This window comes from Leuciscus leuciscus (assembly GCF_965113295.1).
Source record: "Leuciscus leuciscus genome assembly, chromosome: 18".
In the NCBI taxonomy this organism is placed as follows: domain Eukaryota; kingdom Metazoa; phylum Chordata; class Actinopteri; order Cypriniformes; family Leuciscidae; genus Leuciscus; species Leuciscus leuciscus.
In genome coordinates, this window is record NC_138742.1 from 26,843,909 (window position 1) to 26,857,947 (window position 14,039).

Genomic DNA, 14,039 nt, shown 5'->3' on the forward strand with positions numbered 1-14,039 from the left:
CAGTGTAAGAGTAATGGGGGTAACTGTGTTGAACTGAGATCTCAAGAGGTCAGGAAATATTCTAAGTGGTAAGAATATATATATATATATATATATATATATATATATATATATATATATATATATATATATATATATATATAATCAAGAAAATTAAGACTTCATAAAAGGGCATAAAAGGACCTCTTTAGATGTGCCTTTTCACATAAATATTTTAAAGAAATATTCCTTTTTAAGTATTGATAAATAATGTGGTACAGCTAACATCATTTTAAAAGTCCAAAGCAGCTTTATCTCAATCTGCATTTACGTACACTCTTAGAAAAGAAAAGAAAAAAGGTTCAATGGGCCTCTATATATGGGTTCTTGAATCAATTTTAAAGAACGCTTTATGCCAAAAAGGATCTACATAAGGAGAAATGTCTTAAATGATTGAATAATACTTTCACGTTTAATGGATTATTCTATTTTATTTCTATAGAGTATGTTTACTGTTTATTAAAAATAAATCAAAATTAATTCATTAAAAATAAATCCATGATGGGAACCCCTAATAGGTTCTATATATGAGGTGTCTGACAGAATCATTTAAGGTTCTATAATATAGAATATCCTCTAAGAGTGCAGCCATTAAAAATGTAAATATACAGTAATATACAGTGTTATGGTATTGAACATTCTGGCAGTGGTCGCATCAGCTGAGGCCTGCTGTAATGTCACTCAGCACCAGTGGGGTTTACACAGAATAAACACAGAATTTCACTGCAAATGTTTGGTACGGCTCATTTCAAGAGGAGGAGGAGGTCTTGATTTACAGTGTATGACAGAGAATATGACGGCACTAAGTCATTTCATGTATTCTCATCTCATCCCAGCAGACAGGAGGGGTCTTAAAATATCCCACCCCCATGAATATTTTACAGCAGCATACTCTCTTCTGTGATGACTTGCTCTCTATTTTTCTCTCTTATTCATCCTGTCTTTGCCAGTTTTCGGGGGTGTGATGATACGAAAAGATGGAAAACTTAACAAAGCAAACCTGTACGACATGACATATTTTCTGAAATGACTCAAACCATGTTCTTCGCCTCCACCTTTCTCAGCCTCGGCGTTTGTCTGAAAGGATATATTGATACAGTTTATCTTCTCAAAGCAGACTCGTCCATTCTTTCACAAAGGAGCAACACAATCCATCATGTCTAATTTGATTCTTTAAGAGGTGTGTTCTGCGTTTCTCTCGCCTCTCCTCCTCAATGAGCTCTCAGATGGATAGAGCTGAAGTGGATGATGTTGTGCTGAGTGACCATTAGCAGTCAATGACTATTTTATTCAAGCAATTTCCATTCTGACTGAGGCACTCTCTACTTCGGTCTGCTGTCTGCTAACTTGTGCTTCACAAAAGTTTTCTTTGTTAAACCTGTGAATGATATACAGCGATGTTCAAATGTTTGGTGTCTTTAAGACTTGTCTTTTGAATAAATCAATTCAGGAAGGGTGATTAAATTGATCGAAAGTGACTAATGATATTTTATAATGTTACAAAAGATTTATATTTCAAATAAATGACGTTCTATTTGTTTATGAATAGTGAAAAAAATTACATGTATCACAGTTTTCACAAATATATTAGGCAGCACAACTATTTTCAACATTGATGTTTTTTGAGTATCAAATCAGCATATTAGAATGATTTCTGAAGGATCATGTGACACTGAAGACTGGAGTAAAATTCAGCTTTGATCACAGGAATAAATGACATTTATTCACATACAATAGAAAACAGTTCTTTGAATTGTAATAACAGTTTTTTTTTTTTATCAAATAAATGCATATTGATAAGAAAAAGAGGCTTTACATTAAACATGAAACATTTTACAGAACCCAAACTTCTATATCAGTTGGTTAACGTATAAGAATAGTAATTTGTCATAACAGGTTTCATCAGTTCAAAAAAATAAGATTGTATTAAACATCATAAATTATGTTAAATATTCATGCAGCCAGGAAGTGTTACTAAAATTTAATTAAATTTGTTAAAAATAAAAAAGACATTAATTTAATACTTAATAGCCTACTTACATTACATTTTGGATATAACTGCAAATTTTGTTCATCTTATCTCAAAAAAAAAAAAAAAAACTCAGTTGAAGATAAATGTGCCTATAGATAAATATAAAATATACATTTAATTGTATTTCAACTTCTAAAAAGTTATTTTTTATTTTTTATTTATTTTTTTATTCTATACCTTCATATCATAGACAGAAATCATTAGTGGTTCATCTGAATTATCATTTTCTCTTCTGCTGTGCTGACTATATGGTTCAGTCACCACTGCATTGCCTCCCTATTAAATACTGCATACATTTTAAAAATCTTGCTAATGACTTACAAAGCACTAAAACGTTTAGCTTCCCAGTACGTTAGCGAGCTCTTAACGCATTATAGTCCTTTACATCTATTGCGGCCTCAAAATTCTGACCAGTTGATAATACCTAGAATATCAACATCAACTGCAGACGGTAGATCATCTCTCTTTTTTTTAAGTTTATTTAGCACCTAAACTTTGGAATAGTTTTCCTATTGTTCGTGAAGCAGACACACTGTCAGTTTAAATCTATAAAAACACATCTCTTTAACCTGGCATACACATAACACATTATCACATTTCTATTATTCACATCCGTTAAATGATTATTAGGCTGCATATACTAGGTCAACAGGAACCTGTTTTTTCAGTCTTTCTCCTAATAAGTGACTGCGGTGAAATTGAGACCATTTTACCAATCGCACTGATGCTTTAAAAATTATACCAAACATGAAAGGGATAAAACAATAGATTCACAAGATACATCATATGTGTCATATAGACATTCTCTGTGAACTTTCCGTGACTTGAACCAGGGGGGAAGGACAAGGGGTCGGTAGAGGAGGGATGCATAGATGGACGAAGAGATAAGTTTGGGAAAGACGGTGTCCTGTACTCTTTCTCTGAGATCTTTCCTCCAGATTAGCAAGTTTTATTGTTTTATTGCAGGGTGTTTGATCTCAGTCTTACCAAGTCTTACATTGGGGACACTTAATATTCAACAACATTATTGATCTGACTGTACTGACGCTGAACTGAGCTGGACGATGACATCACTGTTTTCTGCTTTATAGATGAAATGAACTTTTACAACAGAACTGAATAAACACTGAACTGACTTGAGCTAAACAACAGCCGGAATGCATATATCTCCTGTTATCACTGTAAAGCTGATTTGAAACAATCTGTGTTGTATAAAGCGCTATAGAAATAAAGGTGACTTGACTGAAGGTGAAAGGAGAGTGAGGCCAGAGCTTTTATCAATTACCATCGACCCAATGCTATATCGACCCATTGTGGTCTCAGCACTTCCTCATCAGTACAAGACATAGAATAGTCTTGAGCAAGTGCATTATGGTCTGTGATATCTGATCACTTAAGGTCACATGCAGGTTTTGTGTCTCCAGTACTGAAAGTCCTCTAATGTGGAGGACGCACACATTAGTTTGGAGGACAACATCTGACTTTTATGTTATCCCAGTGCTTCACGGGAGTGGACCTGCACTAAAGAGTTTGTTTGCTTGTTGCGACTCTCTGATTGATTCTCTGATTTGCAGAATCGATTTTTCATCAGGGATTCCAATGTTGAACACAATTATTAAATATATATATATATATATATATATATATATATATATATATATATATATATATATATGTTGAAATAACGAGGGCTGTTTGCGCCAACAAAAGCATTACTGTATCATGGATTAACAGATGTAGATCACAGTAGGTCTGTCTTAAAATGTGTTTAAGTTATCATTAAAGGAGTCATGGATTTATTTTATCATTGTAATATGTTCCTTGAGGTTCACATAATGTTAATAATGTTTTTTTTTTGCACAATCTACAGTGGGGAGAACAAGTATTTGATACACTGCCGATTTTGCAGGTTTTTCCCACTTACAAAGCATGTAGAAGTCTGTTATTTTTATCATAGGTACTCTTCAACTGTGAGTGACGGAATCTAAAACAAAAATCCAGAAAATCACATTGTATGATTTTTAAGTAATTAATTTGCATTTTATTGCATGACATAAGTATTTGATACATCAGAAAAGCACAACTTAAAGGGGTCATATAATGGTACATACACTTTTACAAGTTAATTGTCAGTGTTGTAGTCGAGACCAGCTCACTCGAGTCCGAGTCGAGACCGAGACCAGAGAGGGTCGAGTCCGAGTCGAGACCGAGACCAGAGAGGGTCGAGTCCGAGTCGAGACCAAGACCAAAGAGAGTCGAGTCCGAGTCGAGACCGAGACCAGAGAGAGTCGAGTCTGAGTCGAGTCAAGACCGAGACCGGAGAGGTTGGATAACCTAAGGTTGGGTCTAAAAACCAGACCTAAAGATATCTTCAAGAATATGTAAAATATTTGGTGGTAACAATAAAATTGCCACCATACTCAAACAGTAAATCAAATATACCATGGAATCATGTACACTGTAATGGTAAAAAGGCCACATAGTAGGTGGTGTAAAGGTCATTTTATTACAATTATTACGCGAACGTTAGTCTCAAGTCATGCGCAGTTGCGCACAAGAAAGTCAGCAATCATTGGACGTTTCAATCAAACAACAATTTAAAGAAATATTAACATATAGTAACAATCATGAAATATTTTGAATGGGACTCGAGTGGACTCGGGAATAAGTCCGAGTCCTAATATGTTCGAGTACGAGTCAATTCCGAGTCAAAATGCACACGAGTCCATGACAAGACCGAGACCATTAAAATATGGTCTTGAGACCGAGTCCGAGACCGAGTCTGAGTCTCGAGTACACAACACTGTTAATTGTACTGAAATGTGTGTTGGCAGTGCCTGTACACAACCATCATAAAATGATAGAAATCCATCCAGTGTTTTTTTTTTTAAATCTTCTTATACGTTTCCCCCCATCTCAAATCAAGCTGTTCGATATTGTGACGTCACAAAATCGACGCCCCTCCCACAATTGCTGATTGAAGGAGCGTTTCAACACAGACCCGCCCTTGCTCGTGAGTGAGCTGTCAATCATAGCCCGCGCGGACCGGCGCGGTCATTGTTGATAGCTGGAGCACTGTCTGTCTATGAACAGAATGGCGGTGTTCTGTTCTTCGGTGCAATAACGAACACAGCAGTCATATTGATGTTCCTAAATCCGAACCGCTGAAGACGCAGTGGCTGAGTTTTTTTTCGAAGGGAATATTACTCACGATCAACGTCAATGCTTTCATGTTTGCGAGCGTGAATCATTTCACACACCAGACTGCTTTATAAACGAGGGTCAGTATAAAGCTGGTTCCCTTATCGAGTCGGTCTCTCTACATTACGTATGGGGAAATCCATTTTCCACGAATTATGAAGTCTGATTTGAATAACTCTTTTGCTTGCAAATAGCCAATGGCGACCCCGCCCTCACCTGATTGGCTGACAACTCCCAATTTAGGTGACGGCGGGCGCCAAAACCCTCAGAATCTTTTTTTCTTCACTCGAGTCTGGTTTCACCGTTGATGTACGCATTAGAGCGAAATATAGTAAGGAGTTATCCCCTCTCGCGTTCCGGTGGATTATATCATCATGTCTCTTTGCCGCATGTGTGGTGGACCCACCGAATTCCCAGACGCACACGAGCAGTGTGTGCAATGCCTGGGTCGGGCCCACGCGGAGGCGGCATTCGGAGGATCGGGATGTCGTGCCTGTGAGGAGCTTCCCATCAAGATCCTTCGTGCAAGGCTGGCCGTTACACGTAACAACGGTCTTGTATCTCCTGCCTCTCCCCAGTCTGCCACCCTCGAGCCGCGGACCGGGAGACGGCAGAGAACTCCATCCGTGGATTCTGTCGAGGCGCTGACGTCGGCCCAACACCCACGCCATCCTCACGTGGCAGAGCCCTTAACTTACTCTGAGGCCTGTTACCGCCCTCCTAAAGAAGCGCGGGAAATGGTCTCGTTTAGATACGACAGTGACGACGCCATGTCTACCAGTGCCTCGGACCCGGGAGCGTGGTCCGAGTCCCCGTCTGAAGGCGCCCCCGCCTTGTTGGATGCAGAGCTTCTGGCCATTCTCACGGAGGCTGTGGCGGATATGGAGCTGGAGTGGACAGCTCCCAAGGACTGTCCACTCCATGGATGGACGGTTCCTTCCTCGGCGTGGGCCGTCAGGCTGAAGCCCAGAGGAGACCCGCGCCCTTTTTCTCGGAGGTCCACGAGGAGCTCACCAGGTCATGGCGCTCCCCTTACTCAGCCCGAGCCCATGCACAAGGTACCCAGCTGCTCACGACAGTAGAAGGGGAGGAGAAATTGGGATACACGCGATTGCCTCCCGTCGAGGATGCCATCGCGGCCCATCTGGCGTCTTCTCCCGGCTGGAAGACCGCCCAATTGCCTTCTAGGCCATGTCGAGCTACTGCCCACATCGCCGAGAAAGCATACACTTCAGCTGGACATGCAGCATCTGCCCTGCACACGATGGCAATCCTGCAGGTTTTCCAAACACGACTCCAAGGGTCCCTGGATGAGGGAAGCCCGGACCCGGAGTTGCTCAGGAAACTGCGCACGGCGGCGGATCTCGCCCTGGCGGCGTCTAAAAAGGTCGCCCAGGGAATCAGCCGCAATATGGGCAGTCTTGTGGCCCTGCATCGCCATCTGTGGCTGACGCTGTCAGGGATGCGCGATGCTGATAAGAGGCAGTTCCTGGACGCGCCGGTGTGCCCTACGGGTCTTTTCGGTGTTGCGGTGGAGTCGCTATCTGACAAGTACGCCGAGACCGTCAAGCAATCTAAGATGATGCCTCATCTCCTGCCGAAACGGTCTCAAGCCCCCCCTGCAGCGAGGTCCAGGTCTTCGTCAGCGCAGCGCCCAGCGGGACACACCAAGCGCGCGTCCCCGAGCGCGGCAGAGCGTCGCGAGCCGGAGCCTCCCCTCCGCCAGAGGCAGTTCAGGAAGCCCCGCTTTGGTGCGAAGCCGGCCTCTAGCAGCCAAGGGCACCCGGCGGGCAAGAAAGAGCAGCGTTCCTGATGTGCGTGTCGGGGGGAAGAGAGCGCGGGACGTGTTCGTCGGACCCGCTGTGAAGAGGCCGTGTTCCCGCCCAGAGTTCGGCAGTGAATGTTTTGATTTTGAAACCGTTCTGTTTCAATAAACAAAGTGCATTACATGTCTCAGCAAAAGAGCTTTCTTCCTCCCTACACTATTACCCACGTCATAAGCGAAACCTCTCCCCCGGGAAACCCGAGGAGGTGGCTATTTATGTCCCCGTGAGAAAAGCCGCGAACGAGTCACCTGTCATTCATGTAGCGGTCAATGCTTCCCCGGTGGCTGGCGCTCAGCCCCCGCCACAGCATGCGTTAAAGCCCCCCTTATCGAGCCACCTAAGCGCGTGGTCGACGCTCCCGACGGCATCATATTGGGTGTTAAACACAATAAAACGCGGCTATACACTCCAATTCGCTCGCAGACCACCCCGCTTCGGCGGTGTGATTATGACAGAGGCGTTCAAAGTGTTGCCGTTCGGGCTGGCTCTGGCCCCCCGTGTATTTACAATGTGCATGAATACAGCGCTTGCTCCCCTGAAGCTCAGTGGAATGCGCATTCTGAACTATCTCGACGACTGGTTAGTCATCGCGCGGTCGGAGTGTGTTCTCGAGGAACACAAATGCAGACTCCTCGCCCACCTGACAGGTTTGGGACTGTCTGTGAATATGCAGAAGAGTGCGCTTCAACCGTGCCAGTCTATCACATTCCTCGGTATGGTGCTGGACTCGCGCGCTATGATCGCAAAGCTATCAGAGTCGAGAATCCAGTCGATTCACAATACATTAGCCCTATTCGTTCAAGGCAGAGCCATCCCCTTAAAAACGTTTCAGAGGCTACTCGGTCTGATGGCAGCTGCAGCCTCCGTCTGCAGACTGGGCTTGTTGCACATGAGACCGCTTCAACACTGGTTACAGAGCCGAGTACAGCCGCGGGCGTGGAGAGCGGGAACGGAACGCCTTATTATAACGCGTTCATGTCTGGAGACTCTAGCGCCTTGATTCGATTCAACCATGTTCGAGCAGGGTGCTGCTTTGGGCAGAGTGGTCAGACGCGTAGTGGTCACTACGGATGCGTCAATGTCAGCCTGGGGAGCCCTCTGCGATGGCAGACTGGCATTCGGTACGTGGACAGGGGACCAGATGCGCTGGCATATAAACTGCTTGGAGATGGAAGCGGTTCATCTAGCGCTGCGGGGTTTCCTTCCGTTTGTGAAAGACCGTCATGTTCTCATCAGAACGGACAGCATGGTGGTGGTGGCGTACATCATTCGCCAGGGAGGTTTACGTTCGCGATCCCTGCAGGAGCTAGCGAGACGGCTGCTATTATGGACGGACAGAGAACTCCTGACGATTCGAGCAGTGCACGTGCCGGGCAGTTTGAATTGCGGCGCGGACATGCTGTCCAGGGATGGCATCGTGCACGGGGAGTGGAGGCTTCACCCACAGACGATAAACATGATCTGGAATCTGTTTGGCAAAGCGGAGATCGACCTCTTTGCATCGCAGGAGAACGCTCACTGCCCGCTGTACTTTGCATTGACAACAGCCCCTCTGGAGGGAGACGCACTGTCGAGCCGCTGGCCGAAGGGACGGAAGTATGCTTTTCCTCCGATCAAGTTAATGCCGCTGGTGCTGCAAAAGATCAGAGAGGAGAGATGTGCGTTGATTTTGGTAGCGCCCAAATGGCCCAACCAGCCGTGGTTCCCGGAGCTGGTGAACATGTCGCGGTTTCCCTCGTGGCGGATACCACCGAGAAGAGACCTCCTATCTCAGGCGAAGGGCACCATATGGCACCCCAACCCGGAGCTATGGGACCTGCATGTGTGGCAGATCAGCGCGGAGTATCACAGCGAGTGCTGCAGACAATAGCCGAGGCTAGAGCCCCTTCGACGAGGCGCTTATACGCTCTGAAGTGGAAAGTATTTGCTAACTGGTGTGTTGACAAAAAGGAGGACCCCAAGAATTGCGATATTTCCATTATTCTGACCTTCCTACAGGAACGTCTGGATGTTGGTAACTCGCCATCTACACTGAAAGTCTACGTGGCCGCTATTGCCGTTTTTAGTGATGTGCTGGATGGCCATTCAGTGGGGAAACATCCTTTGATAACGAGTTTTCTCCGGGAAGCTAGGCGGCTTAATCCCCCCCGCCTTCGTCAGATGCCGGTCAGGGACCTGTCGTTAGTACTTAGTGCACTGTCCGACCCACCTTTTGAACCAGCTGAGTCTAGCGACATTAAAGTGCTCTCATTCAAGACGGCGCTACTGCTCGCGCTAGCCTGCGGGAAACGGGTGGGGGACTTGCATGCCCTGTCAGTAAACAGCGCATGTATGCAGTTTGGACCGGACGATTGCATGGTCAGACTTTTACCCAAGCGCGGCTATTCGCCTAAAGTGCTCTCAACACCGTTCAGAGCGCAGGTGGTTACAATTCGAGCATTTTGCCCCGATGAGGACAGTGATTCAGTGTCTCAGAAGTGCGCTTTGTACCCTGTGCGTGCCCTGCGTGCTTATGTGAACAGAACTAGCCATTTTCGAACTTCAGAGCAGCTCTTCGTCTGCTACGCGGGTGCCAAGAAAGGCGACGCGCTGTCGAAACAGAGGCTATCACACTGGATAGTGGAGGCTGTGCGACTGGCTTATGCTTCCCGGGGAGCCGCTTGCCCTATAGGGGTGCATGCCCACTCCACGAGGAGTTTGGCGTCATCGTGGGCATGGGCGAAAGGCATGTCTATTCAGGACATTTGTTTTGCAGCAGGCTGGACCTCTCGCAACACGTTTGCGAGATTCTATAACTTGGATATTCCTTCGTTCGCACCACATGTACTGTCAGTGCAGGGAGAGGGAGCTGAGCTGTCATTGGACTAGACTACAGACACGCCCCGTCTGGCGCGCGCTCTAGTCATGGTTTCGACCAGGTCGTGTAGGCAGTGCGAGTTATTTGGCAATAGCTGCATTATGTTCACTATATCTATGTGTCACCTTATTATGCCCGCATTCATAAGCCGGCAGTGTATTCCTAAGCACCAATCACATTGCTGCAATCCCCCATTCACTTCAGTTCAGCGTTGCTTAACTAGGTGAGCGGGGCTACGTTGGTGCGGGCGCCGACTTGGCTCTGTGCCAATAGGTGTTTCAACCAGGTCCGGTGCCTGAACCTGAGCTGTTGTGAGGTAGGGATTAGTGCTTGTGCTCTACTTGGGCTCGTTGCGAGCTGGGCTGAGCTTTTTCCCACACGGCGGGGGTTTTATTGTTCCCCATACGTAATGTCGAGAGACCGACTCGATAAGGGAACGTCTCTGGTTACTCACGTAACCGTAGTTCCCTGAGAGGAGGGAACGAGACATTACGTAACCTGCCATGTGGAAAAACTTCCAGTCTCCTTACTCTCGTTCAGCTAAGATTCTGAGGGTTTTGGCGCCCGCCGTCACCTATATTGGGAGTTGTCAGCCAATCAGGTGAGGGCGGGGTCGCCATTGGCTATTTGCAAGCAAAAGAGTTATTCAAATCAGACTTCATAATTCGAGGAAAATGGATTTCCCCATACGTAATGTCTCGTTCCCTCCTCTCAGGGAACTACGGTTACGTGAGTAACCAGAGACGTTTTGCTAAGAAGCTTCTCCTGAAAAAAGGATCGTTACCAACTATTCGTGTTCCTGCTGCACCTCCAGGAGAACTGAAGTGAGTGTAACGTTTTATTAACCTTTATATTAATATTTATATTAATCTTTGCAAATTGCTTGCACGCTTCACGCATGCGGCTATTTTTACACTCAGGGTACATTACGGCATGTTTTCTATGTACGACGTTCTCAATATAATTCATAATCCCACGTTTATAATGAACAAACCGTTATGGTTATTGTGTTATTATTACAAACAGTGTCCGCACAGAACAGAGGGGCGGGGTGAGCAAAGCTCATTATCATTTAAAGACACATGCACTCAAACGGCGTGCTGAAAACAGAGCTGTTTTTGACCAGGTAAAATTAGTGTTTTCTTACAATTCTAATGAGAATTTTTAATTAAAGTATATTACAAACTTTTAATTTAGACCCTAAAGAATCATATTAGCTTGTACAAAAATGGCATTATATGACCCCTTTAATATTTGGTATAGAAACCTTTGTTTGCAATTACAGAGCTCATACGTTTCCTGTAGTTCTTGACCAGGTTTGCACACACTGCAGCAGGGATTTTGGCCCACTCCTCCATACAGACTTTCTCCAGATCCTTCAGGTTTCGGGGCTGTCGCTGGGCAATACGGACTTTCAGCTCCCTCCAAAGATTTCTATTGGGTTCAGGTCTGGAGACTGGCTAGGCCACTCCAGGACCTTGAGATGCTTCTTACGGAGCCACTCCTTAGTTGCCTTGGCTGTGTGTTTCGGGTCGTTGTCATGCTGGAAGACCCAGCCACGACCCATCTTCAATGCTCTTACTGAGGGAAGGAGGTTGTTGGCCAAGATCTCGCGATACATGGCCCCATCCATCCTCCCCTCAATATGGTACCGTTGTCCTGTCCCCTTTGCAGAAAAGATTCCCCAAAGAATGATGTTTCCACCTCCATGCTTCACGGTTGGGATGGTGTTCTTGGGGTTGTACTCATCCTTCTTCTTCCTCCAAACACGACGAGTCGAGTTTAGACCAAAAAGCTCCATTTTTATCTCATCAGACCACATGACCTTCTCCCATTCCTCCTCTAGATCATCAAGATGGTCATTGGCAAACTTCAGACGAGACTGGGCATGCGCTGGCTTGAGCAGGGGGACCTTGCGTGAGCTGCAGGATTTTAAACCATGACGGCGTAGTGTGTTACCAATGGTTTTCTTTGGTCCCAGCTCTCTTCAGGTCATTGACCAGGTCCTGCCGTGTAGTTCTGGGCTGATCCCTCACCTTCCTCATGATCATTGATGCCCCACGAGGTGAGATCTTGCATGGTGCCCCAGACCGAGGGAGACTGACCGTCATCTTGAACTTCTTCCATTTTTTAATAATTGCGCCAACAGTTGTTGCCTTCTCACCAAGCTGCTTGCCTATTGTCCTGTAGCTCATCCCAGCCTTGTGCAGGTCTACAATTTTATCCCTGATGTCCTTACACAGCTCTCTGGTCTTGGCCATTGTGGAGAGGTTGGAGTCTGTGTGATTGAGTGTGTGGACAGGTGTCTTTTATACAGGTAACGAGTTCAAACAGGTACAGTTAATACAGGTAATGAGTGGAGAACAGGAGGGCTTCTTAAAGGGGTCATATAAATCAAGCCGTTCGACCTAGTGACGTCACACGGTCGGATGCCCCTCCCACGATTGTTGATTGACAGGAGCGTTTCAACACAGACCCGCCTTCGCTCGTGAGCAAGCTGCCTGTCTGTCATCATACTCCGCGCGTCATTGTTGATACTGGCACTGAAGAAGTGAGTGTAACATTTTATTAACCTTTATATTAATATTTATATTAATCTTTGCAAATCGCTTGCACGCTTCATGATGAATGCGGCTGTTTACACTCAGGGTACATTACGGCATGTTTTCTATGTACGACGTTCACGATATAATTCATAATCCCACGTTTATAATGAACAACGCGCAATGGTTATTGTGTTACTGTGTCAGAAACGGTGTACGCACAGAACAGAGGGGCGGAGTGAACAAAGCTCATTATCATTTAAAGACACATGCACTTAAACGGCGTGCTGAAAACAGAGCTGTTTTTGACCAGGTAAAATTAGTGTTTTCTTACAATACTAATGAGAATTTTTAATTAAAGTATATTACAAACTTTTAATTTAGACCCTAAAGAATCATATTAGCTTGTACAAAAATGGCATTATATGACCCCTTTAAAGAAAATCTAACAGGTCTGTGATAACCGGAATTCTTACTGGTTGGTAGGTGATCAAATACTTATGTCATGCAATAAAATGCAAATTAATTATTTAAAAATCATACAATGTGATTTTCTGGATTTTTGTTTTAGATTCCATCACTCTCAGTTGAAGAGAGTATGATAAAAATGACAGACCTCTGCATGCTTTGTAAGTGGGAAAACCTGCAAAATCGGCAGTGTATCAAATACTTGTTCTCCCCACTGTATATATGCGGAAAAAAGAAAATTTGTAATATGTTCATTCATGTCATTCATTGCACTGGAAACAGGATCAACGCACACTTGCTATTGCATGCGAGTAAGTCCTTTGAAAACATTATCCATCTAAAACCATAATTTAAGCATTATGAACTGATTTACTTAAGGTTTGCGATGTAGCTGCTTTCAGATCCAATACAGTGGACTTCTTCATCTGTCAACTAAAGTTTCTTTGAGAAATCTCTCTTCCATACAACTATTTAAAGGTCTGGTTCCACAGACAGCGCTTAGATTAAGCCAGGATTAGGCCTTAGTTCAATTAGGACATTTAAGTAGCTTTTATTAACATATTTAAAACATTACTGATGTGCATCTTGAGAAAAAGCAATGGCACTGACATATTTTAAGAAATGCCAGTGCAAGTTGCTTTCAGTTAAAACAGCTCAAACACGCATTTTAGTCTGATACAAGTAACCTTGCTTAAACCTTGTCTGAGTGACAGTGACATTTGTACTGGATTTAAAAAAAAGTTATATTAAACTGTCTGAAAACAAAACAGGTTTCACCCATTTTTACATTTGTATTATTAAATATTTGCGTAAGTTGAAACCCAATACTTGCGTTTAAAAGTGTAATTTGGCAATGTCTCTTGCTATCTAATTTGGCAAAAATCCTGTTGTCACTAGTGCGCAATGAATTCTGGGGTATAAAGGCTGTGAAGGATCTCCGAAAGATGCAGCCTCTGAATTGGGATGCAGCAATTGGTCTGGGATACGGCTTATAACTGCACATGCGCATTGGCTGGTCCAGCCTAAAAAAAGTTATTTTTTATTTTTTAAATTTTAACAAAATGTATTAGATT

At 44.4% G+C, this 14,039-nt stretch overlaps 1 protein-coding gene across 1 annotated transcript in view; it reads right to left on the minus strand.

Annotated features, from left to right (window-relative positions):
- LOC309480649 (putative methyltransferase YdaC) overlaps positions 1-14,039 on the minus strand; it is a 190,191-nt gene that overhangs the window by 84,745 nt on the left and 91,407 nt on the right. The gene's annotated exons all lie outside the window — the stretch shown is intronic.